Consider the following 27,188-nt stretch of genomic DNA (forward strand, 5'->3'; position numbering starts at 1 on the left):
CCAGATTGGGATGACTACATTCTTGATTTCTTTGAAGATGGAAGGAGGCAACGGGTTGCTAAAGTGATTAGATGGGTTGATACACTGAAGAATCTTGTTGATGTCTCTTTCACTGAAGGGAGTAAAGGTGCTGCATGAAGAACTGTTCTTGGTGCTCAGGCTGATAGGTTTTAGCTTCTCTAAGAGGGCAGGAGGTGGTGTGGACCCAGAGGCAGTAGAGCCTTCTTAGCAGTGAGTTAAATGTTAATAAGTCTTGATTTCTCGGTGAAGAAAGCAGGCAGATCGTCACATGAGGGTGGGCTGACTCCAGAGTCAGAGTGGTTTGGAGCTTCCACCGATTGCTGCTTAACCAATTCAAAATGTTTCTTGGGGCGGTTAGCAGTTGGGATCTGAAGTAGTCTGCCTTAGTGCTCTTGATTTGTTTGTTGTAGGAGCTCCTAACCTCTCTAAGGAGTTTTAATTGATCCGAGGAGGGTTTGGATCTCAAAGATCGTTCAACTGCCCTAAGGTTGCGGTGTTCTGAGTTTAAATTGTCGTTGAACCACTCTTTGGATTTTTTTGTTAAGGCATTTTTTTGTTGGAGTGTTGCAATGGCATCCATGATGTTAGAGACGGTAGAGTTGTAAAAGTCAGTGAGTACCTGAACCTCTGACAAGTCCGCTTCGGAGGAGAGGGACGATTTCCAGTGAGCTGCTAGTTCATCAGTATCGATAGATCTGAGGTCCCTTTTCCAGATCTTCGTTTTCGTAGGTTGAGCCTTCCTCCTCGACATCTCCCTGTTAATATAAAAGAGGATGCAGTGGTGGTCGGACCAATCGCAAGGGGTGATGGTATCCAATGTGATGGTGTGACCTTTGGAGATGATGGGGTCTAAAGTTTTTCCTTTATTATGGGTTGGTCGGTCACAATGCTGAATCAATTCTTGATCACTTAAGAATGATTTAAGGCAAGTAGCAGCTTGATCGTTGGGGTTAGACCAGTGAAGGTTGAAATCACAGAGGAAGATATGGTCCAATACCGAGTCGTCATTGCCAGAGATGATTTCCATTAGTTGCTCGTTGAAGGGGAGATTGTCCCCTGGTGGGTGATGAAGTGTGAAGTTTGAACACCGGCAGATTATTACTTGAAATGTTGAGGCACAAGTTTTCGCAGGAGGATGACAGAGGACTCCGAGTGTATTCCGAAGAATACAGGCTAGGCCACCACCAAGCTTCAAAGCTCTATCTCGACTAATTATGTCGTAAGTAGGAGGTACTAGGAGGTTTAGGATAGGAGTATGCCAATAAAATATAATTTAAGTATCGGCAAGGTATCAACGGACATCATAAATAAACAATGATTAAAAAAAAAAAGTACCACTTGGACAACTATGCAGTAAACGTGCCATTTGTACTCCGACTTGTGGGCAGTATACCAGCATATGCCTATATGTACCATTTTCTTTACTTCATGTTCAGCACGCATCTGATCGAACATCAACATGCAAAATAAATTAGTGCAACAAAAAAATTACAAACCTAACTCAAACAGCTCTTTAATATCCCTTACAGTCATCTCAGCGCTTTAGAAAACTTGGATAAATAAAATTATAACCCAGCAATAAGGAAAGCATCCTGCAGGTGTATTAATAATGGCCTTTGTTTAAATACTGACCCAAAAACACTGTGCCCTAAAGTACAAATATTTCTTTCTTGCTGAAAAAGTTGAACATTTATCTGGCTATTTTTGAAGATTTTATTTAATGTTGCGCAAGAACTATAATATGGCACCCCATTCTTACAGTAGGAGGTCATACAGCTGTCACGGTACAGTTCATAGGAGTAGTACAATATCATGCAGTAAGAACAACACAACATGACATCAAAAGGTTGGGTCCTAGGTAAGTTGACACATCCATTTCCCCCATACTCAACCATGCTTCAGAGGCATCCTCTGGGCTCAGACGGCGGGCTCCTGTTGTGCGCACCAGTCCACTGCACCTTCAAAGCAAGAAGTGGAAGGGGGGATTTTTCAAGCGAGTAGCAATTTCCAGCTTGGCTACCATGAGGGATGTACACAGGAATGTTCGATCTGCCCTCGAGCCCCCAGTTCTCTCCAATACCCCCCCCAACAGGGTCACCAAGGTGAAAGTGAAACCTCCGAACCCAGGATGTCAGTCAGGTCGCCCACCACTGCGGTAAAGAACTACTGAATACTAGAGCGTGACCACACCATGTAGTAAATGTCGTCAGGAGCGTCCCTGCAGCAGGGGCAAGTGGGCTCGGGAAGGAGACCTGCACAGTGCAACCTAGCCAGGGTAAGGGAGGCACAGTATAGATAGTATGTCTGAATCAGGCACAGCCTGGAGGAGATAGTGACAGTCCTAGGCACCATCATCGTGTCCCACCAGTCATCCTCTTTAAGAGACCCAACGTGATCCAGGATACCTGGGGCATTGCTTAAATGTATACAGTAGGTTTTAGAGACCCCTCCCTTGTCCAGCAAACCCATGAAAAGCTTGGCCTCCAGTGGAGTAAATTCCGGGAGTGGGTCAGTCTGAGATACATGAATGTTCAGTGTGTGCCGCAACTGGAGATATTAATAGAACTGTGTAGAGGTGAGTGTATAAGTATTCTGGAATTCTTGAAAGGACCGCTTGTGTGACTCTGAGCACAGGTAACCCAGCTAAAAGATACTAATGAGGTCCCCTTTCACAAAACCTTGCAGAGCATCTACCTCACGCAGCCAGGTGCCATGCCAGAGGGGCATTTGCTGCATAAGTGTAGTAGCCCAGTGTGTATGGCAGAGTGCAGCCCTCCATGCAAAGAAACCCACTCTGGTAACTGGGGGAGTAGTGCAAGGGATCGGAGATCCATTGAGCATGTCAATAAATTGGAGAAACCCCAAAAGCGCGAGTTCCAGTCTGTAAGCAGGGTCTGACCAACACCCATTAAACCAGCTGTGTATCACCAAAAGTTGGGAGGCAAAATAACAGAAGTATAAATTGGCTATTCCTAAACCCCCATTGTAAAGGGTTGTTGGAAATGGGCAAAAGCAAGACGGGGTCTAGAGCTGTGCCACAAAAAGGAGGTTGCGACCCTATTGAGAACACAGAACCAGGTCCACGGTATAGATATAGGGAATTTCTGGAAGATATAAAGAAATCTTGGCAGGATCATCATCTATACAAGGCTATTCGGCCCATCACATTCAACTGGATGGATTGCCATTTGGCATGATCCTCCTTAGCCTTCCGCGTCAAGGGCCAGAGTTTGAGGGACTAGTCAAGCTCAAGATGGAGCACTACCCGACACCCAAGTTTTTAATTCTAAAATGGCATATAGGGATGTTTCCTTGAAAACCGAAACAATCCCGGGACGGAGGTAGGGGCACCAACACTGATTTAGAGGGATTCACTCGGAGGCCTCTCCAAAGCACTGACTGAGATGGAGGCAGAGGTCCGCTTATCGCAGGTTCTGCAAGGTAGAGAAGGATGTTGTCCGCATAGAGGGCTATGCGGTACTCATGTCCAGTGCTTCACTGCCATCCATGCATGTGAGCGTCCCCACTTAGGAGGCACGCCGAGGGTTCGATCACCAATGAGAAGAGGAGAGAAAGGCAAGATGGCGGCCGATGCTTCTTTCGAGTGAGCTGGGCTGAAACTCTCCCTGCTGCTGGTGGTCCCCCACTGATACTACTACAGAGAGGACTGACTTTTGGCAGGACGATGCGGATTCTATTGATTACCAGTGCTTAGGAGGTGATACTGTTCGCAGCTCCTTGGTGATGATCTGGCTCGCAGCTGCATCCCTTCTGATTCCGATGCACAGAAGCAACTGGCGTCTCGGAGCTGTCGGTGCTTTCCGCCTCTCCGCTCAACGTTTTTTCACCGCTTCTGTCTCCGTGGCTTTTGCCAATCTTCAGGAGACCTGTGGAAAGATGCCGCCTAAACCGATCGTCAAGGCTTCTGTCAGGAGCAGTAAGCTTCGTAACGCTCAGTCGGCAACTGGAATTGACATTTCTGGAAATCCCCGGGGGCTCCCGAAGACGCAGAAATCTCCCTCTGGAAACGGCCTAACAGATTCTACGAAGACATCGGCTGGTAAGACCCCCGTTGCTCCTGCAAATGTAGCAAAGAATACCACCCCCCTGTTTGTAAAACGCTCTCTGAAGAGCTCGGCGCAAAGTGTATCGAAAACTGCCAGTACTGGGCCCCCCCTTGAGGCGTCCTCAGACCCTCCCCTGATTGGCAATCAATTGAATCAACTGAATCATTCTCTCGGCCAAGCTTCTGAGCTAACGGCAGATTGTCAACCTGCAGGATGCATTATGGGAACCGTAGTCCCTTCTATCCCTACTATCCTTTCTTTCCTGGCCGGTGGGGCTATAAAGGCGCCAGTTGATGTCCTTGAGGTTGAGCCCCTGACGGGGGCTAGTGGGGGAGGTCCAGTGGTTAATGACACTGGAAGAGCTGAGCCCAACCACGATAATGACGCGCTGGATAACTTCTTTTCTCTCTCAGATGCATCATCGACCACTGATGATGATGACGATGACTCTACTAGCAGAGACTGGGCTGAGTATGAGGCTGGGTCTGCGAGCCAGGGCGAGATAGATGATTGCTTGATGGGTGGTTATATGAACTCGGCTGTACTTGATGGTACTGTCCGGAAAATCAAGTCATCAAGCAGACAGGAATAATTACCTGTAAGCTCCGCACCAGTCAACAACACCTCTGACCCTCTGGTGGAGAAACTGGCCTGGGACTATTCGTTTTCAACCACACACCCACTGGCAATCGCCAATGACGGGATGGAGGGGATCTCAGCTACCGCCAACTCTTCAGATCCTATAAAACCGATCACCTTGGAAATGATTTATGACACAATGCTTTCACACAGGGCTGAGTCTAGACTTGTGAATGTCAGAATGCAGGGGGCTTGCCGCAAGCTGCAAAACGCAATTAGACACATAAGCAAGACATGCTCTGAAATCGGCACCAGAGTAGGGGAGACAGAATCTCGCATATCTATCCTGGAGGATGAAGTAGCAACACAGAGAGGAGTAGTCAACGAGCTAAGGACCCAAAAAGAAGATGTCTCCTGGAAATTATCCGAATTGGAAAACCGGATGAGACGTAATAACCTGCGGGTTTTGGGTATTCCAGAGGGGGCGGAAGGGGGCGATACGAGACAATTTGTCTTCATGCTGTTTGTAGAGGCCTTCCCTGCACTCTCCCACTGGGACTGGGAGGTTGAGATTCAGAGAGCTCACCGCTTTCCCTTCCATAGCAAATCGCAAGCTACTCGTCCTGGTCTAGAGACCCCATACTCCCGTGCCATTCTGACCTCTATAAATAATTTTCTTGCACGAGAACCCGTCTATGATCTAGCTAGACCTAACCAGAAGAGATTTGCCAAAGGGGTCAATTTTTTTGTTAGGCCTGACATTAGCCACGAGACAGTTGTTCGGAGGTGGCAGCTCCGCCAACTAATACCTCTCTTTCAAGCTAAGGGGGGGGGCAAGCTTTTCTTCTTAATCCCGCAAAGTTAAAAATTGTGCATCAGGGCCAGAATAAGTTTTTATTTTCTGAAATTCAGGCCAAAGATTACTTACATTCACTTAAGGCTGGCTCTTGAAAGTAGGAATGGCATAAGCTGGGCATACAAATAGGTTCTCTCTGTAGGCTATCTTTCTTTTGTATGCTATGCTGATTTTTTTTTTGGGGGGGGGGGGTGGGCACCGCAGGGAGCGCCACCAGCTTCCAATCACAGGGACCTAGGTCCCATTGCCACAGAAAAGGGAGGGTGTGGGGGCCCGAAGGGGGGCCGTGTGGGGTGGGGGTGGTCGAAGGGGGAGGGTTCAGGGGGGTATATGAACAAAAAATGTGTTCCACAGTACACTTTCAGATTTTTATTCTTTTTCTGTTTTTGTTTATCAGGCTTATTTATGAAAAGGCTTAAATTTATTGGTAACTTACTACACGTTGGATTATGGCTAACAAGAGGATAAGAATAGGTACATATAATGTCTGTGGCCTCAATAACTATGATAAGCGCAAGAAGATTCAGGCTGAATTAAAAATTATCAATCCTGATATTATGTGTATGCAGGAGACGCATATCTCTTGGTCTTACAGGCAGAAATTAGCTGATCTGGGATATACTACACTTGCTACCTCCAAACAATCTGATACGACGCGAGGGGTGGCTATTTTAGCACAACCCTCTAGTCCTTTCAGGGCGCTCTTTGGTAGATATTCATGGCCGGTGGGCAATTCTCGAATGTTTAGTGGGGGAGACAAGATTTACTCTTTGTACTATATAGGCTCCAATTTAGACGAACCGGACATTTTTAATTACCTAAATGGGGAACTTGCTCTTTGGCCCACTCCATTAATACTCTGCGGAGATTTGAATATTCACTTATCTGGTGATTGGGCTTGCTCTTCCTCGTATGTCTATAAGGGTCGTAAACCCAAAGTTTTTCAAGCTCTTCATAATTTAATGGGCGATCATGGGTTAGCGGATGTCTGGAATACGATTCATCCGCAAGATCCTGGGTATACTTTTTTCTCTTCACCTCATAGTAAACTATTTCGTTTAGATTATTTTTTTGTACCTGTTGCTTGGGCTCCTAGCACTCAAATTCAAATCTTCAAGATTACTGTCTGACCATGCCCCCTTAGTCATTTCCCTTCATAATGTCACTATCTCTAGAGGTGTTAAGCCCTTCTCCTTTGACAGGAAATTGTTATATTTTTTTGGGTCATATGAAAAAATGGATTCAGAATTTTTCTCTGTGTAATCGTGGCTCTGCCTCCCCCGCTGGTGTATGGGATGCCTTTAAGGCCTGTTTTTAGGGGTGAGGTTCTCAATTATGGATTATTTGTTCAAAAGTCACTTAAACAAAAAATGCTAGAGCTTTTTTCTCATCTACGGAACGCTGAATTGGACCTCGCTACCCAGCTACGGGCAGCAGTGGATCCTAAGGAAAGCCTAGCAAAGCTTGCCGAGTGCAAAGCTAATATTAACCTTGTATGGGCCCAGGAGATCGCACTTAAGCACCATCTTTACCGGAGACAGCTTTATGAATTTGGAGAATCCTCAGGGAGATTTTTAGCCCAAAGAATACGTGCTAAAAGTCAGGCTTCAAAGATTAACGCTATCTATGATGCTCAAGGTACACTAGTTCATGATCCCCAGACTATTATGAAGGTGCTTCACCACTTTTATTCTGAGTTATATAGCCAACCGAATATTACCCGCATTGACTTGGGAACAGCTGGATCCGGTAGATGTAGAGAAAATGGATATGCCGTTTACTTTTGAGGAAATTGATCAGGCATTACTTAAAATGCATCGGGTAAGGCTGCTGGGCCAGCTACTCTCCCTATGGAGGTTTATAAGGTATTTTTCCATGAACTGCGAGAGGATATGTTGAACACTTTTGAGGCGGCTAGACAAGGATCCCCTCCTCAATCTTGGGATGAAGCGCACATGGTTATATTTCCTAAAAAAGGGAAGCCTCCTGATCAGCCGGGATCCTATCGTCCCATCTCTCTGGTTAACTGCGACGGTAAATTGTATGCCAAACTTCTTGCCAATCGAATGGCCCCGCTTGTTGCTGGATTGGTTTCATTGCAGCAGCATGGGTTTGTTCCTGGTCGGGGTACAGTTGACCATGTTAGCCGGGTTGTTGCTCTTCTCGACGTCGCACAGGTAGAGTCCAGGTCTCTGGGCCTCGTCCTGCTCGACGCCGAGAAGGCTTTTGACCGGGTCGCATGGAGTTTTCTCTGGGAGATAATGGTGCGTATGGGGTTTGGGGGTGGTTTAATCCGCGCTCTTCAGGTCTTCTATCAGGCTCCTACTGCGAAGATATGTTCAATGGGAATTAAATCGGAACCGGTTCAGATCTGCAGGGGGACCCGTCAGGGATGTCCCTGCTCTCCTCTTCTTTTTGCGTTGTATATTAATCCCTTTGTGAAAATGTTGGAATTAAATACCCAGATCCCCCCTTTTGTTGTTCAGAATCTGCCCTATATTGTTTTTGCTTATGCTGACGATATCACAGTGGTTACCTCCAACCTTGATACCGCCTTGCCGGTCATTGAACAGCTTGCGGACTCTTTTGGTAGATATTCTGGTTATAAGTTGAATACTGCCAAGACTCAATGCCTCTGTACGAATCCAGCCACAGTATTCGATCCTAGGGTAGTGGAGGAAGTAGTGTACCTTGGCATCAAGATTAGATCTAATTTGGATGACATGATTTCAGTTAACTGGAATGATATCTTGGATAAAACTAAGTCTACCTTGGATTCTTGGCAAAGTCTCCATCTTACTCTTGTGGGCAGATCCAACCTGCTAAAAATGGTTATTTTACCAAGAGTACTTTATTTTTTTCGCGCAGTTCCCTTATTAGTCAAAAAACCTCAGATTCGGCAGCTTCAGTCAGTATGCGAAAAGTATTTGTGGGCTCCTGGAAAGATTCGAAGAGCCTCCCGTTTGATGACGCTACCTCTTGTTCGTGGTGGGTGGGCTGTCCCCGATTTTGCGTTATATCAAATGTCATGTCTACTCTTCAAGATGTGCATCCTTCTCACAGGGGAAGAAGTTGGTAATCCTGCAGAAGCCCCTACTATCTACCAGATGGCTCTTGGTTGTTTTGCTAAGAATTGTTTGCAAATTGAAGTTGAAGGCAGTTATTACAAACGCACACGTTTTAAAATTATTGCCTCAGCTTTCTCTGTTTGGAAAAGCCTCAAAAAGATGTTTCAGATTCCCAAATACACAGTTTATACTCCTCTTGCTGCTCCTCATTTGTTACCTCCAATTTTTTGTGACTCAATAGTGCGCCAATGGCATACTAAAGGGATTATTCGGCTAGGGGCTTTTGTTTCCACAGAGGGTGTCTGTCTTTCTTTCGACGAACTTAAAAAGAAATTTGATTTAGTTAACATCCAATTTTTTTAATTCCTTCAGATTCGGGATTTTTTGCAGAAACACACCTCTCACCTTGTTCCCATTCGTATTATAGATGCTATAAGATCTCAATTACGAATAGGTTCCATCTACCACATATTATTGGATTCTAGATTAGATGACCTCGATAAAACAAATGCGAAGTGGAGGACTTGGCTCTCTTCTCCCTCTATCCATATCGAAGATTCTATTAGTATTGCTCATAAGATCTTTTATTCGGCTTCGTTAAAAGCCCAGCACTTTAAAACTGTATTTAATTTATATCACACTCCTGCGGTTATCATGAAATGGGGCAATGCCTCACAAGCTTCAAAATCTGGGGAATGTTTTCGTTGTCATGAAGGCAATGCCGATATAGTACATATTTTCTTTTGCTGCCCTTCTTTACGTCCTCTTTTTAACCAAATTGAAAGTTTTCTGTTGCACATTTTAGGTAAACCTATCTTTGTTTCCTCAAGTATCATCTTATTAGGGATCGATGGGGTTTTATCTGTGGGACAACCTCCTTGTAAATTTCGATATTTTTTGTTCATTATTGCTGCTGTAACGCGACTTTCTATTGCTACTGCTTGGTTACAACCCGAGGCCCCGAGTTTTGATCTATGGCGGGCCAAATTATTTAATCTTTATAATCTAGAAATTAGTATGCATTTGCTGAAAAAAACACGTAAAAGGAAATTTGGTATGGCTATTTGGCAACCATTAATTGATTATTTTTCTGATTCGTTTTTTCTCTTTTTATTTTCCTTAGTCGCTGTTGGAAAAGTCAACCGTATTGTAGGTTTTCTTTGTTTTTGTATATTTGTACATGTGGAACATCAAAAATAAAGAATAAAAAAAAAAAAAAGAAGAGGAGAGAATAGGAGACAGCCCTGCCTAGTCCACCCCATTAGAAAAAGGCGTTGGAAAGCACACTATTAATTTGAACCTGTGCTGTGGGATTAGAGTATAATACCTGGACAAGCCCACAGAATCAGGGTCCAAACCCAGCCCGAGTCAGCAAATGACCGAGATATCCACAATCTACATGCTCCCCCTGAATCTCTCCCTACGCAACTGAGGTGGCCACTTTTAATTACGCTAACGACCTTCAATTAGTGTTTAAAATCGACTCCTCTACCACGTCTGTCTCAAATTTTCAGTCCACCTTGTACCTCATCAGTAACTGGATGAACGCCAGTCAATTGAAACTTAATCCTGACAAAACTGAGCTTGTTCTGACTGGCGGTACCTCCAACCCCTGGAACCCCAACTTCTGATCCCCTCTCTTAGGCAACCCTTCCCAACCAGCTGACTCCGTGAAAAGCCGTGGGGTCATCATAAGTAAAGATCTGTCCATGAAAACCCAAATCGTCACAGTCGTATCATCGTGCTTCTTCCACCTTCGTAGAATCCGAAAGATCTCTAGATTTCTTACCACCAGGGCCCTTACCTTGGTTCTTCTGGGTCTAGTCATCTCCCGTATCGACTATGCCAATTCACTCAATGTTGGTATCCCGGCTTACCAGCTTCACCGCCTACAACTGGTCCAGAACCAAGCAGCCATGCTCATCTTCCACCAACCGAGACATCAACATGTCCGCCCCCTGATGAAGAGCCTCCATTGGCTTCCGGTTGCTAATCGTTGCGCATTTAAATTGGGCTGCACTATTTTCAAAGCCCTGGCCGGTCAAGGCCCCAGCCTTTATTTCATCCCTGATACTTCGTTATATTCCTTCACGCGCACTTCGCTCCTCCCACTCAAATTTGCTCGTCGTCCTTCCCTTCAAGCAAAAAAAACATGGTGGCCTTAGATTTTCTCTCTTGGCCCCCCAACTTTGGAACTCCCTTCCTACTGAGCTCAGGTTAGTAACCTCATATTCCCGATTCAGAACTCTACTTAAAGAACAAGTTACTTACCTTCGGTAACGATGTATCTGTAAGAAACATTAGTTAGTTAGATTCCTCAACTTAGAATATCCCCAGGCGTCAGGCTGGATCCGGAAAGATTTTTCGTCAGCAATACCCCTTTGCGCGTCGCTAGGCGTCGTCTGCGGCTCCGCGTCCGTAGTCGGCGTCGTGCGCCGGAATGACGTTGTCGGAGTACTTAGACGCCGCCCTCGCGCGCTGACGTCAGTTCTTGTACATAGCTTTCCGCGCCAGGAACGCAGAGCCATGAGAGAGACCGACCTTAACCCTAGATGTCGTTCGCAGAACGGGGAGGATTGGTGGGTCGGTGAGGAATCTAACTAACTAATGTTTCTTACAGATACATCATTACCGAAGGCAAGTAACTTGTTCATCTGAAAGAAACAAGTTAGTTAGATTCCTCACCTTAGAATAGATACCCCAGCAATACCAACCCCGGTGGTGGGTCTGCGAACCAAGATCACACCAGAAAGTCCTGGAGAACAGAACGGCCAAAGAAGCCCTCTCTCCGGACTTGGCTGTCCAGGCATAAGTGCTTGGCAAACGTGTGCATTGAAGCCCACGTCGCCGCCTCACAGATGTCCCGCAAGGGAACTCCCCGGCCCAGGGCAGTAGTAGCCGCTGTGGCCCGGGTGGAATGGGCCCTCAACCCAACAGGAGGGTACGTTTTTGCCAAGGAGTAACAAAGTTTAATACACAACACGACCCAACGTGAGATGGTCCGTTTGTGTACCGCTTTCCCCTTCTTAGCTCCTACGTATCCAACAAAAAGTTGGTCGTCCACCCGGAACTGTCTGGTGCGGTCCAAATAAAAGGACAGCGCCCGTTTTGGGTCCAGACGGTGGAGCCTCTCTTCCTCTTTTGAAGGATGCGGAGGCGGAAAGAAGGTGGGCAACGTGACAGATAGCCCGAGGTGAAAGGGGGTCACCACTTTCGGTAGAAAAGAAGGACGAGGCCGGAGGACAACCTTGTCCGGATGAACAGAAAGAAAGGGAGGCTTAGATGACAGAGCCTGGAGCTCACTCACCAGTCTAGCCGAGGTGATAGCTACCAGGAAAGCAGTTTTCAGGGTCAGAAGATGAACGGGACAATTGTGAAGAGGCTCAAAAGGAGCGCACATCAGAAAAGTCAGAACAAGATTCAAGTCCCACTGAGGCATTACGAAGGGGACAGGAGGGAACAGGTGAGTAATGCCTTTGAGAAAACGGGAAACAACAGGCTCAAAAGGAGCGCACATCAGAAAAGTCAGAACAAGATTCAAGTCCCACTGAGGCATTACGAAGGGGACAGGAGGGAACATGTGAGTAATGCCTTTGAGAAAACGGGAAACAACAGGGGACTTGAAAAGAGAAGGCTGATCAGGAAACCGTAAGAAGGCAGAGATTGCAGCAAGATAACCTTTCAGGGTGCCCAGAGCAGAACCCTGCTGGGCCAAAGAAAGAAGAAAGAGGAGAACCTCAGAAAGAGGGGCTGAAAGGGGATCCACAGCCTTTGCTGTGCACCATGCCACAAATTTGTTCCACCGGCAGGCGTATACCGTCTTTGTGGAGGGACGCCTGGCTGCCAGAATGACATCACAGACTTCAGGAGGCAAGTCAAATGGCATCAACTGCCGCCGCTCAATCTCCTCGCATGGAGGTGGAGGCTGGACAGGTTCGGGTGGAGGACCGTCCCCTGCTGCTGCGACAGAAGGTCCTCCTGAAGAGGCAGTCGTATCGGGGGATCGATGGACATACTGAGTAGCTCGGGAAACCAGAACCTTCGTGCCCAATCCGGAGCCACTAAGATAACTTGGGCCCTCTGGGCAGAAGTGGTATAGGCGGAAAGGCGTACAACAGACCGCAACTCCACTCGCGACGAAAAGCGTCTCCGAGCGAGTGCTGCCTTGGAAATTCCAACGCGCAGAACTGCTGACATTGCGCGTTCTCTTCGGTGGCGAATAGATCTAACCAAGGCTCTCCCCACTGCAGAAAGAGACCTTGCGCCACGTCCGAGTTCAGACGCCATTCGTGATCCATCATGCACCGGCGGCGGAGTTAGTCTGCTCTGGCGTTCAGAGAGCCCGCCAGAATTGAACCACCAGGGTGATGCCCTGGTGTTCCAGCCATGTCCAGAGGTGCAGAGCCTCCTGACAAAGGGTCCACGACCCCACCCCACCCTGTTTGTTGTAATACCACATGGCGGTGGTGTTGTCTGTGAACACCTGCACGACACTTCCCCGGACAGAGGGAAGGAAGGCTTTCAGTGCAAGCCGGATCGCTCTCCGCTCCAAAAGGTTGATGTGGAGGTGAGCCTCCGCCGGAGACCAGAGTCCTCTGATCTCCGCCTCTCCCATGTGGCCTCCCCATCCCAGGAGGGATGCGTCCGCCACTACTACGCGCTCCGGTTGGGGTAGGGAGAGGCATCTTCCGCTGACCCAATCGCGGTCCATGAGCAACCACTGCAACTGTTTCGCAGTGCCCTCCGAGATCAAGACATGGTCGGACAGGTTGCCTCGATGCTGGGCCCACTGACACTTCAGGTCCCACTGCAGAGCCCGCATTCGCCACCTGGCGTAATGCACCAACCGGATGCAGGAGGCCATCAACCCCAGAAGCCGCAGCACTAACCTGACCGAAACCCAGGATAGAGGCCGAAAGATAGGAATCAGAGCCTGAATATCCCGGACCCGCTGTTCCGGAGGATAAGCCCGGAACTGCGCCGAATCGAGAACCGCTCCGATGAAGAGGAGCTTCTGGGAGGGACTCAGGTGTGACTTCGGCACGTTGATGGAGAACCCCAGCAAATGCAGGAGGTCGGCCGTAGTCTGGAGGTGGGAGACGACTTGCTGGGGCGAGCCCGCCTTCAACAGCCAGTCGTCGAGATAGGGGAAGACTGGAACCCCCGATCTGCGCAGATGAGCTGCGACCACCGCCATCACTTTCGTGAACACCCGAGGGGCACTGGTGAGGCCGAAGGGGAGCACGGTGAACTGAAAGTGCTCCTGACCCACCGTGAACCGCAGGCAACGCCGGTGGGCCGGCAGGACGGGGATGTGAAAATAGGCATCCTGTAAGTCCAACGCTACCATCCAGTCTCCAGGGTCGAGGGCAGCCAGAACCTAAGCTAAAGTTAGCATCTTGAACCGTTCCTTCCGGAGTAAGGTGTTGACGCTCCTGAGGTCCAAGATAGGGCGTAGGCCCCCTTTGCCCTTCTTGGGAACCAGAAAGTAGTGGGAATAGCAACCACGGCCTACTTCTGGACCAGGAACGCGCTCGACGGCCTCTTTGGCCAAGAGGGCCGTAACTTCCTCCCGCAGAAGATTCAAGTGATCCTCCGATATACGGTGGCACTGTGGTGGCATGGCTGGAGGGGTCGTCTCGAAGGGGAGGGAGTAGCCTCTTCGGACGATTTGCAGCACCCACCTGTCCGACGTGATGGAGCGCCAGTGGAGCAGGTGATGGCGAACTCTGCCGCCCACTGGCGTGGAATGGGCCTGAAAGCTCGGAATAGGAGGGCTTTGAGGCGGATGCTGCCGGGGTGGATGTGGACTGACCGTGTTGTCCTCTAGAACCACTACGGCTGAACCCACGTCCGCGACCGCATGCAGGTTGGTTCTGCGGCTGGTGGCTAGGCGGACATGAGGAGGCGCCCCTTCCTTGGCCACGAAAGGGGCGAAAGGCGGAAGTGTGCGGCCGTGGGGCCGAGAGACCCAAGGACGTGGCCGTAGCCCGGGAGTCCTTAAAACAAACCAACGCACTATCCGCCTTCTGACCAAAAAGGGGAGCGCCATCAAAGGGCATATCCATGAGGGTACTCTGGACATCCCCTGAAAAAGAAGTGGACCTCAGCCAGGCGTGGCGCCAGAGCGCCACCATGGTGGAAATCGCCCTACCGAGCGAGTCCGTGGTGTCAAGTCCACACCGTATGGCATGTCACGCTGCATCTCGCCCGTAAGCAAGTGCCTGGCAGAGACGTGTCCGGGCCTCCTCCGGACACAGTGGCAGCACGCCCTCCACCGCATGCCACCGAGAGTGGGAGAAACGGTCCAAGAGGCAAGCGGTGTTCAAAGACCGCAGGCCCAAACTCAGGGAAGAGAACAGTTTCTTTCCGAACTGTTCCAGCCTCTTGGATTCCCGATCCGGAGGAGCGGACGGGACGGAGGATTGGGAAGTGGAGACCTGGATAACTAGACTCTCGGGGTGGGGTGTTGGGACAGGAAACTGGGGTCGCCCGGAGCAGGGCGGTGGCGCCGGGCCACGTTCCGATCCACAGGAGGAACTATGGAGGGCTTGGACCAAGTGCCCTGCAGAACGTCGATGAGGGCCTCATTGAACTGCAACAGAGGCTCTGTGGAGCTTGCTGATGGTTGAAGCACCTCTGTGAGGATATTAGTCCTCACGGCCACAGCAGGCAACTCGAGCCCCAGGGCTTCGGCCGCCTTGCGCAGCACCACTGAAAAAGCTGCACCTTCCTCCGAAGCCACAGTCGGAGGAGAGATGAAGCCAGCGTCCGGCAAAGTGTCCAGACCACTGGCATCCCCCAGTTCGTCTGCCCAGTCCTGTGAAAGTTGACCCTGGAGGGCCATAGGGTCCTCAGACCCCTCCCAGTCGCCCCCGTCATCCAATTCCTGATAAACAGGAGGAACGATCAGAGCCGGACGGTAGATGAAACTGTCATCCATCGGCGTCGGGTGCGGCGCTGGGCGGCGCCGTGCCGGCGTCGGGTCCGGACAGGGGCTAAACCGGGGAACGGCGTCGTCCGGAGACAGCGCCGGAGGTGGAACCGGTGTCAGCGCCGGCAGAGGAGGCGTCGTGAGGTCGACCGGCGCAGACAGTGATCCATGCCTGGATCCCTCGGGGACCTGCGGCGTCGGGACCGAAGTCGTGGACGGCGCCGCCGGCACGCGAGGTCGCCCAGTCGAGCCCGCGGGGCCCGTAGGCGCGCCAGCAGGCATCGATGGCGGAGCCAGGCCTCTCATGGCCGAGAGGAAGGCACTGACCTCCGCCGGAGTCGCGTCAGTCCCAGGGACCGGCGGGTATGGAGACGGACGCAGCTCCTGCGGCTCCGGCGAAGCCGCGGGGGTGGAACCACCCTGACACTCGGCCGAGTCGCGCAACCGGTGAGGGGAGTCCGAAGAGCGGTGTCGCCTCTTGGACTTCTTTGATCGCTTCGACTTACCCGAAGACTTCGAGCCCGACGAGCGATGATGGTGACTGCTGCTCCGCGACCGGTCCTTGGACCTCCTCCTGGACCGGGACCGGGAGCGGCGCGGAGCCGAGTGCCGAAGCTCGAGAAGCTTACGGGACCGCTCCCGCCTAGCCTTCGAGGTCAAGGCCTGACAATCGGGGCACGACTCCGCGTAATGGTCGGCCCCCAGGCAGTAAAGGCACCGGCGATGGTGATCCGTCACCGACATCAGGCGATGACAGGCATCACAGGCCTTAAATCCAGGCATCCTACCGGCACCAGAGTCGCGTCGACAGAAGACCAAAAAGAGTCAAAAAATGTAGTCAAAAATTGACTAAGGTGTAAGCTCTTCCCGGATCGGCGCTGTCTGGCGCGGAAAAAAGAAGAACGGACGTCAGCGCTGTAAAAGAGTAGGGTCTGCTTTCTATGTTCACCCGCACTTTTTGCTTTTGCTTCACTGGTTTTTGACTTAGATGTGGCTGTGGACCTGCTAATCAGACCCACAGCCCAGCTGTTCTCTCTCTAAACTGATACTATGTACTTTAGGTGCATAACCCAATTGGGTAGGATCACCTAATTGGCCCCTGTACAGTGTACCTTAGGCACCCAGGGCATAGGTGTACCCTAGGCCTACCAGGGGCTGCAGCATGTATTTTGCCACCCCTGGCCTGGCCTTCCATTATGACACAACTGGCTGATCACTCAGCTGGGGCAAGGTCGTGTAATCACCCCTTGCTTAGGTGTAGTATTCCTATACCTACCTTATATATAGACACATGTGTACCTATCAGCCACTCCTATGGCAGGCCTTAACAATCCTGGAGGCAGAGTGCTTGGTAATATGTGAGATGGTGCTCTAGCATGAGCTGAGCCTGTCTGCAGCTTTCGGAACCATGTCCTTATAGCTGTTCTATGATATAGCCTACCATATACTCTTAAAGTACCTTATAATCTTAAACGGTTATGGTAACTATGGTTTGGCTTTATCGAAACATGTCGTGTAAGGTGTCTAACACTTTGGAATAATACCCCCATACCATTTCTGGCTATGAGGATATTATTCCTCCCTTCTAGAGGGAGAAGACATGTTGAAACCTACTTACCCGGTTAAAGTTAACCAGAGCCCCAGCATCACAAAATGGATGCTGCTGCCACAGACACAAGTCTGACCTCCTGCTGCTGGGAGTCCTTCCAGCGAGGGAGGCATGGACAATAGGTTTCCTGCCTTGGGAGGTGCGAGCACCACCCCAGACAGGAGTTAGTGTATTGGGGCAGGGAGGGATGAAAGAAACTAGACACTGCCTGGGGCACACAAGGTGTCCCATGCATAGTGCAGTTCAAACCGGTGCTGGGGCACTCCAGCCCCAGCTCTGGCGCGAAACTGGACAAAGGAAAGGGGGTGTAGCCACTCCCCTTCCTGGTCCCACCCATAGGAGGGACCTTGCAGGTAGCCCAGCCCACTAGCCCAGTATATCAGTAGCTAGCTGAGCCCTGCTAAATTAGATTAATCTGAATCTGCAACTTGAACAGAAACTCTGGACCTTCGACATTCGACCTCAGGAAGAAGACTGAAGAAATCTCCCTTGTGGCCAAGGAGTGACCACCCTGGGCAACCAGGCACCATCCAGCGACCGCTGCTTGCTTTGCGACTGAATCCTACGAGCGACTACTGCAGAGACTGACCAGCGCCGAGACTTCCAGACACCTCTGACCCAGATCCACATCTCCAGCAAAGCTGAGACCCGTGGAGGCGACGAGGGACGTGGGACCGGCGACTTGGGATAAGTGGCTAGTAACTGACTAGCGCGACTTCCGAGGCTCCCTCGAGGCTGTGCTTGGGGAATTGGGAAGCCCCACTCCCGAGCACCATCTGCAAAGAAGACCAGCTCCCCACACTTCACGTGTTCTGCGTGGGGCCCTTCTGCACCTGTGTTGCTCGACGTGTTGTCCGGTTGCTGGCCCGTTGGCTAGTAACCTCTGTGACGACGAACCTTTAATTTCACCTTGCTGATCAAGCTCCTCCAGACTGGCACTCGCTCCTCTGTGAAAGAGAAGCACCCCAGACCTTCCTGGTCTGCACCAGAAGCAAGTCCTCCATCCTGCGTGGGTTCCGCTTGCCAAGGCTTGTTGGGTCCTGACTCGACTTCGACGCCGCCGACTGCAAGAGCCTTCGTGGGACAGCTCACCTCCTGGTCCTGGTCGTCCTCGACGTCTCCTGGTACCCGTGGCTGCTGCGACAAGCTTCACCTCTTCACCTGCATCTGCACGACATCGCCTGGTTCCTTCCTGGTTCCTTCCCGGTTCCTGGCTGGTGACCTAGACTCTGTCCCTTCTGCTTGCAGGTTCCTTCCTTCTTGATCCCCACCTTGGGATCCACCGGACACTCTTCACTGCCTGCCTATCAGCAACTTTCCTTCAGGCATCCATAGAAGTCAACGACGAAACCCGACGCAAGTTCACACCTATGCACCCGCAGCCCGTGGGCTAGGTAACTTGAGTACTTCGGTGCTCACAAGGGTATTGACTATCCTAGGGTCTAGTTTCTGAGTCTCGACTTTCTAGCTATACCAGAAGTGTCCTAAAACTGTTAATTTCTAACTGCTAGTAATTCTATCGACTTTTCCGAATTACGCGTGAGTGTTTCCACTCGGCACCTGAATCCCGTGGGCCTCCCACTTCCTAACCTTTGGTAGTGTAGTGTAGCCCCAGCAATTCCCTAGGCCTATCCTGTGTTCGTGACAGTGGTCCTTATACCACTTACTTAGTATATGGTTTGCGTGGCCCCTAGGGCCTAACTGTATTACTTACCTGTGTGACTTAATGTACGCTTAAATAAGACTGTGTTGTACTTACCTCGAATCTCATAAAGAGTGCTGAGGGTTTGACTAAAATAAATACATTCTATTTTTATATAGATCTGTTGTGGTGTCCTTTCATTTGGTGTTCAAGGGGTTACATATGGTATAACAGCTGGCTTCACATGCCATTCAGAGTTTAGCCTAAGACTGCTCTTGTCCATGCTACCACTAGGATAGCTGGTCTATAAGGTTGACTTTACAACCAATCACCATAAGGGTTGTTTGGACTTATACAAGGTGAACACTAGAATTAGTGACATCATATATCAGGCCAACTTCTCATATTGGTGAGCAGCGGTTGGGATCTGAGCTTGCTGTTGTAATACCATTGTAATCTTGAGATACTAAATTGAAAGATCACACAGATATTGTTTAGGTACATATAACATAGATTATAAATACTTACGTCCTACTGGACTTAGTTGTTGTAGGTTGAAGGGCCTAGCACACCCTGACTACAACTACTAGAAAGGTTTAGTAGATACAACTAGTGTAGGTAGGTGCACACACCACACCCTCACTAGATCATGTCTCTGAGAGGAGATCAAGTTGATTCTCTCTCAGGAGGGGGTAAATCCTAGAAAGATCCCCTCTAGATATGATACCCTAACTTTTCAGGAGATGAGACAATTGTGTACCTCCAGAAAGTTAAAACAGGGTTCAAACCCTACCCTCATTCAGCTAGTAGAGATCCTAGAGGAGTATGATGCTCGTAGGGCCTCCCAGGCTAGTACCCTAGGTACAGGTGAGGGTCTACCCACTACAGATGAGTCAGATGGGACTTCAGAAGATGAGGTAGACAGCCAGGTCAAAGTTGGGAGACTTAGCCAGGCTAACTTAAGCCTACATGGGAGTCTGAATGGGGTCCCCCCATTCAGACCCTCAAGTGGGCTTAACCAGAGAAGCAGGAGAGACAGATCCCCTTCAAGGGAATCCATCCACTCCCATGTCTCTAACAGCTCCAATGCCTCTTCTCACAGGGGAATGACTTCCCCACAGAGAAAAGAGCATGAGGCCAGAATGAGGGAAGCTAATCTGAGGATTGCGAGGGAAGAACTTGCCCTTGCCAAGGAGAGGCTGGTTCTGGCCAGAGAGCAAAAGTTAAGTGGGTTAGATCCCACTGGTGGCAGCAATATCCCTAAGGATAGAGACAGGACCTATGATAATAGAAACCTGAGCAAGATTGTCCCTCCCTACAAGTGTGATGATGACATCCACAAATGGATAACTGCTTTGGAGAGAGCCTGCAAAGTACAGCAGGTACCCCAACGTCAGTGGGCAGCTATCTTGTGGCTCTCCTTCTCTGAGAAAGGTAGAGACAAGCTCCTCACAGTTAGTGATGAGGATGCTGACAATTACACTGTCCTGAAGAGTGCTCTGATTGATGGGTTTGGCCTAACCACTGAACAATACAGGTTGTTGTTCAGGGTTACCCAGAAGACACAGACTCAGGACTGGACTGACTTTGAAGATTGTGCCACTAAGGCTCTGGAAGGCTGGTTAGTGGGTAGTAAGGTTAAGGACTATACAGGATTGTATAATTTGATCATGAGAGAACAAATCCTTAATAACTGTCAAAACCAGCTGTTGCATCAACACTTGATTGACTCTGACCTAACTTCTTCCCAGGAATTGGGAAAGAAGGCAGATAGGTGGGTCAGGACTAGATTTAAGCAGAAAAACCAGAACCAGGGCGGTGATCAGAAAAAGGCAGACCAGAAGGGTAATGAGCAGAAACAAAAAGAACAGAAGTCTTCACCAGGCCCCCAAAAGACTCAGGGGGAGGGTGGTCCCAAAAAGGATAAAAAGAAAGATGGGCAAAAGAAACCATGGTGCAACTATTGTAAGTCAAACTCACATTGGTTTAGTGAGTGCACCAAAAAGGATAAGCCCCCAGCCACCATTGCCCCTAAGGCAACTGTACCCCCTCGTCCAGCTGTAAGTGGTGGTTCCCAGCAAAAGGGTGTAGTAGGGTTAACCCTGGGAACTGAGGAGGGTCCTGGCCTAGTCAGGATACCTACTCAGGCTGTTCTGATCTGTGATGGGGACATAGCTTTGTCCTCTACTGTAGGCCCCAGTAACCTGGGCAAGTACAGACAGACTCCTTTTATCAATAATAGAATGGCTCAGGCCTACAGGGACACTGGGGCTAGTGTCACAATGTTGACACCTGCCTTTGTGGACCCTGGACAGATCATGCTAGGTGAGAATTACCTAGTGACCAACGCTAGCAATGCCACTACCTCCCATAGTGTGGCAATTGTTAACTTCTCCTGGGGAGGGGTAACTGGCCTCAAGAAAGTTGTGGTAAGTTCAGACCTTCCTGTAGAGTGTCTGTTGGGAAATGACCTTGAAACTTCCGTTTGGTCTGAAGTGGAGTATAGGACCCATGCAGAAATGCTTGGGATAGATGCACATGTCCTTGCTGTGACCAGGTCACAGGCCAAAAAGTGTAACACTGAACAAGTGCTGGATCCTGGGACAATGGACCAGACACAACCCAAGAGAAAGAGCAGTAGGGTAAAGTCTGTGCCTTCCCCCCTGCCTCAGGTGGTGGATCAGCCCTCACGGGAGGATGATTGAGAGCCCTGAAGGAACTGTCCTAGAAGAACTGGAACCTGATCAGGTTGAGTTTCTTGGGACATGGGGACCTTCAAGGGCAGATCTGAGGCAGGCTCAATTAGACTGCCCCTCTCTTGAACCCCTCAGGCAGCAGGCTGCTCTTGAGGCTGCAGGGAATGCTCAAGGTACCCATAAAGTGTATTGGGATGAAGGGCTGCTGTACTGAGAGGCTAGAGACCCCAAGCCTGGTGCGTCCAGGAGGTTGGTCATACCCTCGAGTTTCAGAGGCTTCCTTCTTACCTTGGCCCATGATATTCCCCTTGCAGGACACTTAGGCCAGAATAAGACTTGGGACAGGCTTGTCCCTCACTTTCACTGGCCTCACATGTCCGAAGATACCAAGGAGTTTTGTCGCTCCTGTGTCACCTGCCAAGCCAGTGGCAAATCAGGTGGCACCACAAAGGCCCCCCTCCTACCACTACCAGTGGTGGGGGTTCCCTTTGAGAGAGTGGGGATAGACATTGTAGGACCAATGGACCCCCCTACAGCATCTGGGCACAGATTTATACTGGTGATAGTGGACCATGCCACCAGGTATCCAGAAGCTATTCCCCTGAGGACCACAACAGCACCTGTTGTGGCAAGAGCCCTACTTGGAGTATTCTCCAGAGTGGGTTTTCCAAAGGAAGTGGTGTCTGACAGAGGTGCCAACTTCATGTCAGGATACTTAACTGCAATGTGGAAGGAATGTGGTGTCAACTACAAGTTCACTACACCCTATCACCCACAGTGCAATGGACTTGTGGAGAGATTCAACAAGACCCTAAAAGGGATGATAAAAGGGTTACCAGACAAGTCTAGGCGAAGATGGGACATCCTTTTACCCTGCCTTCTGTTTGCTTACAGAGATGTCCCACAAAAGGGGGTTGGCTACAGCCCTTTTGAGCTTTTGTTTGGGCATCCTGTAAGAGGACCCCTATGTTAAGTGAGGGAAGGATGGGAGAGACCTCTCAGACAACCCAAACTTGATATAGTGGATTATGTACTTGGTCTCCGCTCCAGGATGGCAGAGTATATGAAGAAGGCTTCTAAAAACCTTGAGGCAAGCAAAGAACTCCAAAAAGCTTGGCACAACCAAAAGGCTGTGCTGACTGTGTACCAGCCAGGGCAGAAAGTGTGGGTGTTGGAGCCAGTGGCCCCAGCAGCACTCCAAGACAAATGGTCTGGACCCCACACTATTGTTGAGCAAAAGGGAGAAGTCACCTACTTGGTGGACATTGGGACTCCCAGAAGCCCCCACAGGGTGCTTCATGTCAACAGATTGAAGGCATATGTTGACAGGGCAGTCATGGGCTTACTCATGGCTACAGATGAGGGGCAGGAGGAAGAGAGTGACCCTCTCCCAGACCTGTTGACTCAGAACCCTGATGATGGCTCAGTTGATGGTGTAGTCTTTTCTGACAGCCTCACTGTTCATCAGCAACAGGACTGCAGACAAGTTCTGCAATCCTACAGACATATGTTCTCTCTGACCCCAAGTCAGACAAACTGGTGCACCCATGAGGTGGACACTGGTGACAGTCTGCCTGTGAAGAGTAAAATCTACAGGCAACCTGACCATGTCAGGGACTGCATAAAAGTTGAGGTACAAAAGATGTTGGAGCTGGGAGTCATTGAACCTTCAGAGAGCCCTTGGGCTAGTCCTGTAGTTCTTGTGCCAAAACCTCACACCCAAGATGGTAAGAGAGAGATGAGGTTTTGCGTGGATTACAGAGGTCTCAATCCTGTCACTAGGACAGATGCCCACCCAATACCTAGGGCAGATGAGCTCATTGACAGACTGGCAGCTGCTAAGTTTTTTAGCACATTTGACCTGACAGCAGGCTATTGGCAGATCAGACTAGCTGAGAATGCAAAGGCCAAAACTGCTTTCTCGACCCCAGGAGGACATTATCAATTTGTGGTAATGCCTTTTTTTGGTTTGAAGAATTCACCTGCCACTTTCCAAAGGTTGGTGAATCAAGTCTTTACAGGCCTGGATGACTACTGTGCAGCTTATCTTGATGATATTGCTGTCTTTAGCTCCACCTGGGAGGATCACATGGTCCACCTGATGAGTGTTTTAGAGGCCCTGCAAAAGGCAGGCCTCACTATCAAGGCCACTAAGTGCCAGATAGGGCAGAGCAAGGTTGTATACCTGGGCCACCTAGTTGGTGGGGGTCAGGTTCAACCACTGGAGAGCAAGATCCAGACCATAAAGGACTGGACTCCTCCAACTACCCAGACTCAGGTCAGAGCTTTCTTGGGCCTGACTGGGTACTACAGAAAGTTTGTTAAGAATTATGGGTCCATTGTGACACCACTTAACGACTTGACCTCTAAGAAAATGCCAAAGAAAGTTCAGTGGACAGTAAGCTGTCAAAAAGCATTTGATGACCTGAAGCAGGCCATGTGCAGTGCACCTATTCTGAAAAGTCCAGACTACTCCAAAGAGTTCATAGTCCAGACAGATGCTTCTGAGTTGGGTGTGGGAGCTGTTCTTTCACAACTGAATGTAGATGGTCAAGACCAGCCCATTGCTTTTATTAGTAGAAGGCTGACCCCTAGAGAGAAACGTTGGTCAGCTATTGAGAGGGAGGCCTTTGCTGTGGTTTGGGCCCTGAAGAAGCTGAGGCCATACTTGTTTGGCACCCACTTCAAGATTCAGACAGACCATAAGCCCCTCTTGTGGCTAAATCAGATGAAGGGTGAAAATCCCAAACTTCTTAGGTGGTCCATTTCCCTACAGGGGATGGACTTCACAGTGGAACATAGACCTGGGACTGACCATGCCAATGCAGATGGACTCTCCAGATATTTCCACTTAGAACATGAAGACTCAACTGGTCAAGGTTAGTTTAATGTCTCTAAGTTTGGGGGGGGTTGTGTAGGAGAGTAGGGTCTGCTTTCTATGTTCACCCGCACTTTTTGCTTTTGCTTCACTGGTTTTTGACTTAGATGTGGCTGTGGGCCTGCTAATCAGACCCACAGCCCAGCTGTTCTCTCTCTAAACTGATACTATGTACTTTAGGTGCATAACCCAATTGGGTAGGATCACCTAATTGGCCCCTGTACAGTGTACCTTAGGCACCCAGGGCATAGGTGTACCCTAGGCCTACCAGGGGCTGCAGCATGTATTATGCCACCCCTGGCCTGGCCTTCCATTATGACACAACTGGCTGATCACTCAGCTGGGGCAAGGTCGTGTAATCACCCCTTGCTTAGGTGTAGTATTCCTATACCTACCTTATATATAGACACATGTGTACCTATCAGCCACTCCTATGGCAGGCCTTAACAATCCTGGAGGCAGAGTGCTTGGTAATATGTGAGATGGTGCTCTAGCATGAGCTGAGCCTGTCTGCAGCTTTCGGAACCATGTCCTTATAGCTGTTCTATGATATAGCCTACCATATACTCTTAAAGTACCTTATAATCTTAAACGGTTATGGTAACTATGGTTTGGCTTTATCGAAACATGTTGTGTAAGGTGTCTAACACTTTGGAATAATACCCCCATACCATTTCTGGCTATGAGGATATTATTCCTCCCTTCTAGAGGGAGAAGACATGTTGAAACCTACTTACCCGGTTAAAGTTAACCAGAGCCCCAGCATCACAAAATGGATGCTGCTGCCACAGACACAAGTCTGACCTCCTGCTGCTGGGAGTCCTTCCAGCGAGGGAGGCATGGACAATAGGTTTCCTGCCTTGGGAGGTGCGAGCACCACCCCAGACAGGAGTTAGTGTATTGGGGCAGGGAGGGATGAAAGAAACTAGACACTGCCTGGGGCACACAAGGTGTCCCATGCATAGTGCAGTTCAAACCGGTGCTGGGGCACTCCAGCCCCAGCTCTGGCGCGAAACTGGACAAAGGAAAGGGGGTGTAGCCACTCCCCTTCCTGGTCCCACCCATAGGAGGGACCTTGCAGGTAGCCCAGCCCACTAGCCCAGTATATCAGTAGCTAGCTGAGCCCTGCTAAATTAGATTAATCTGAATCTGCAACTTGAACAGAAACTCTGGACCTTCGACATTCGACCTCAGGAAGAAGACTGAAGAAATCTCCCTTGTGGCCAAGGAGTGACCACCCTGGGCAACCAGGCACCATCCAGCGACCGCTGCTTGCTTTGCGACTGAATCCTACGAGCGACTACTGCAGAGACTGACCAGCGCCGAGACTTCCAGACACCTCTGAACCAGATCCACATCTCCAGCAAAGCTGAGACCCGTGGAGGCGACGAGGGACGTGGGACCGGCGACTTGGGATAAGTGGCTAGTAACTGACTAGCGCGACTTCCGAGGCTCCCTCGAGGCTGTGCTTGGGGAATTGGGAAGCCCCACTCCCGAGCACCATCTGCAAAGAAGACCAGCTCCCCACACTTCACGTGTTCTGCGTGGGGCCCTTCTGCACCTGTGTTGCTCGACGTGTTGTCCGGTTGCTGGCCCGTTGGCTAGTAACCTCTGTGACGACGAACCTTTAATTTCACCTTGCTGGTCAAGCTCCTCCAGACTGGCACCCGCTCCTCTGTGAAAGAGAAGCACCCCAGACCTTCCTGGTCTGCACCAGAAGCAAGTCCTCCATCCTGCGTGGGTTCCGCTTGCCAAGGCTTGTTGGGTCCTGACTCGACTTCGACGCCGCCGACTGCAAGAGCCTTCGTGGGACAGCTCACCTCCTGGTCCTGGTCGTCCTCGACGTCTCCTGGTACCCGTGGCTGCTGCGACAAGCTTCACCTCTTCACCTGCATCTGCACGACATCGCCTGGTTCCTTCCTGGTTCCTTCCCGGTTCCTGGCTGGTGACCTAGACTCTGTCCCTTCTGCTTGCAGGTTCCTTCCTTCTTGATCCCCACCTTGGGATCCACCGGACACTCTTCACTGACTGCCTATCAGCAACTTTCCTTCAGGCATCCATAGAAGTCAACGACGAAACCCGACGCAAGTTCACACCTATGCACCCGCAGCCCGTGGGCTAGGTAACTTGAGTACTTCGGTGCTCACAAGGGTATTGACTATCCTAGGGTCTAGTTTCTGAGTCTCGACTTTCTAGCTATACCAGAAGTGTCCTAAAACTGTTAATTTCTAACTGCTAGTAATTCTATCGACTTTTCCGAATTACGCGTGAGTGTTTCCACTCGGCACCTGAATCCCGTGGGCCTCCCACTTCCTAACCTTTGGTAGTGTAGTGTAGCCCCAGCAATTCCCTAGGCCTATCCTGTGTTCGTGACAGTGGTCCTTATACCACTTACTTAGTATATGGTTTGCGTGGCCCCTAGGGCCTAACTGTATTACTTACCTGTGTGACTTAATGTACGCTTAAATAAGACTGTGTTGTACTTACCTCGAATCTCATAAAGAGTGCTGAGGGTTTGACTAAAATAAATACATTCTATTTTTATATAGATCTGTTGTGGTGTCCTTTCATTTGGTGTTCAAGGGGTTACATATGGTATAACAGCTGGCTTCACATGCCATTCAGAGTTTAGCCTAAGACTGCTCTTGTCCATGCTACCACTAGGATAGCTGGTCTATAAGGTTGACTTTACAACCAATCACCATAAGGGTTGTTTGGACTTATACAAGGTGAACACTAGAATTAGTGACATCATATATCAGGCCAACTTCTCATATTGGTGAGCAGCGGTTGGGATCTGAGCTTGCTGTTGTAATACCATTGTAATCTTGAGATACT

At 49.7% G+C, this 27,188-nt stretch overlaps 1 protein-coding gene across 4 annotated transcripts in view; it reads right to left on the minus strand.

Annotated features, from left to right (window-relative positions):
• Positions 1-27,188, minus strand: part of ABHD2 (abhydrolase domain containing 2, acylglycerol lipase) — a 427,692-nt gene that overhangs the window by 11,838 nt on the left and 388,666 nt on the right. The gene's annotated exons all lie outside the window — the stretch shown is intronic.

Source organism: Triturus cristatus, chromosome 3_1 (assembly GCF_964204655.1).
Source record: "Triturus cristatus chromosome 3_1, aTriCri1.1, whole genome shotgun sequence".
Classification (NCBI taxonomy): Eukaryota; Metazoa; Chordata; class Amphibia; order Caudata; family Salamandridae; genus Triturus; species Triturus cristatus.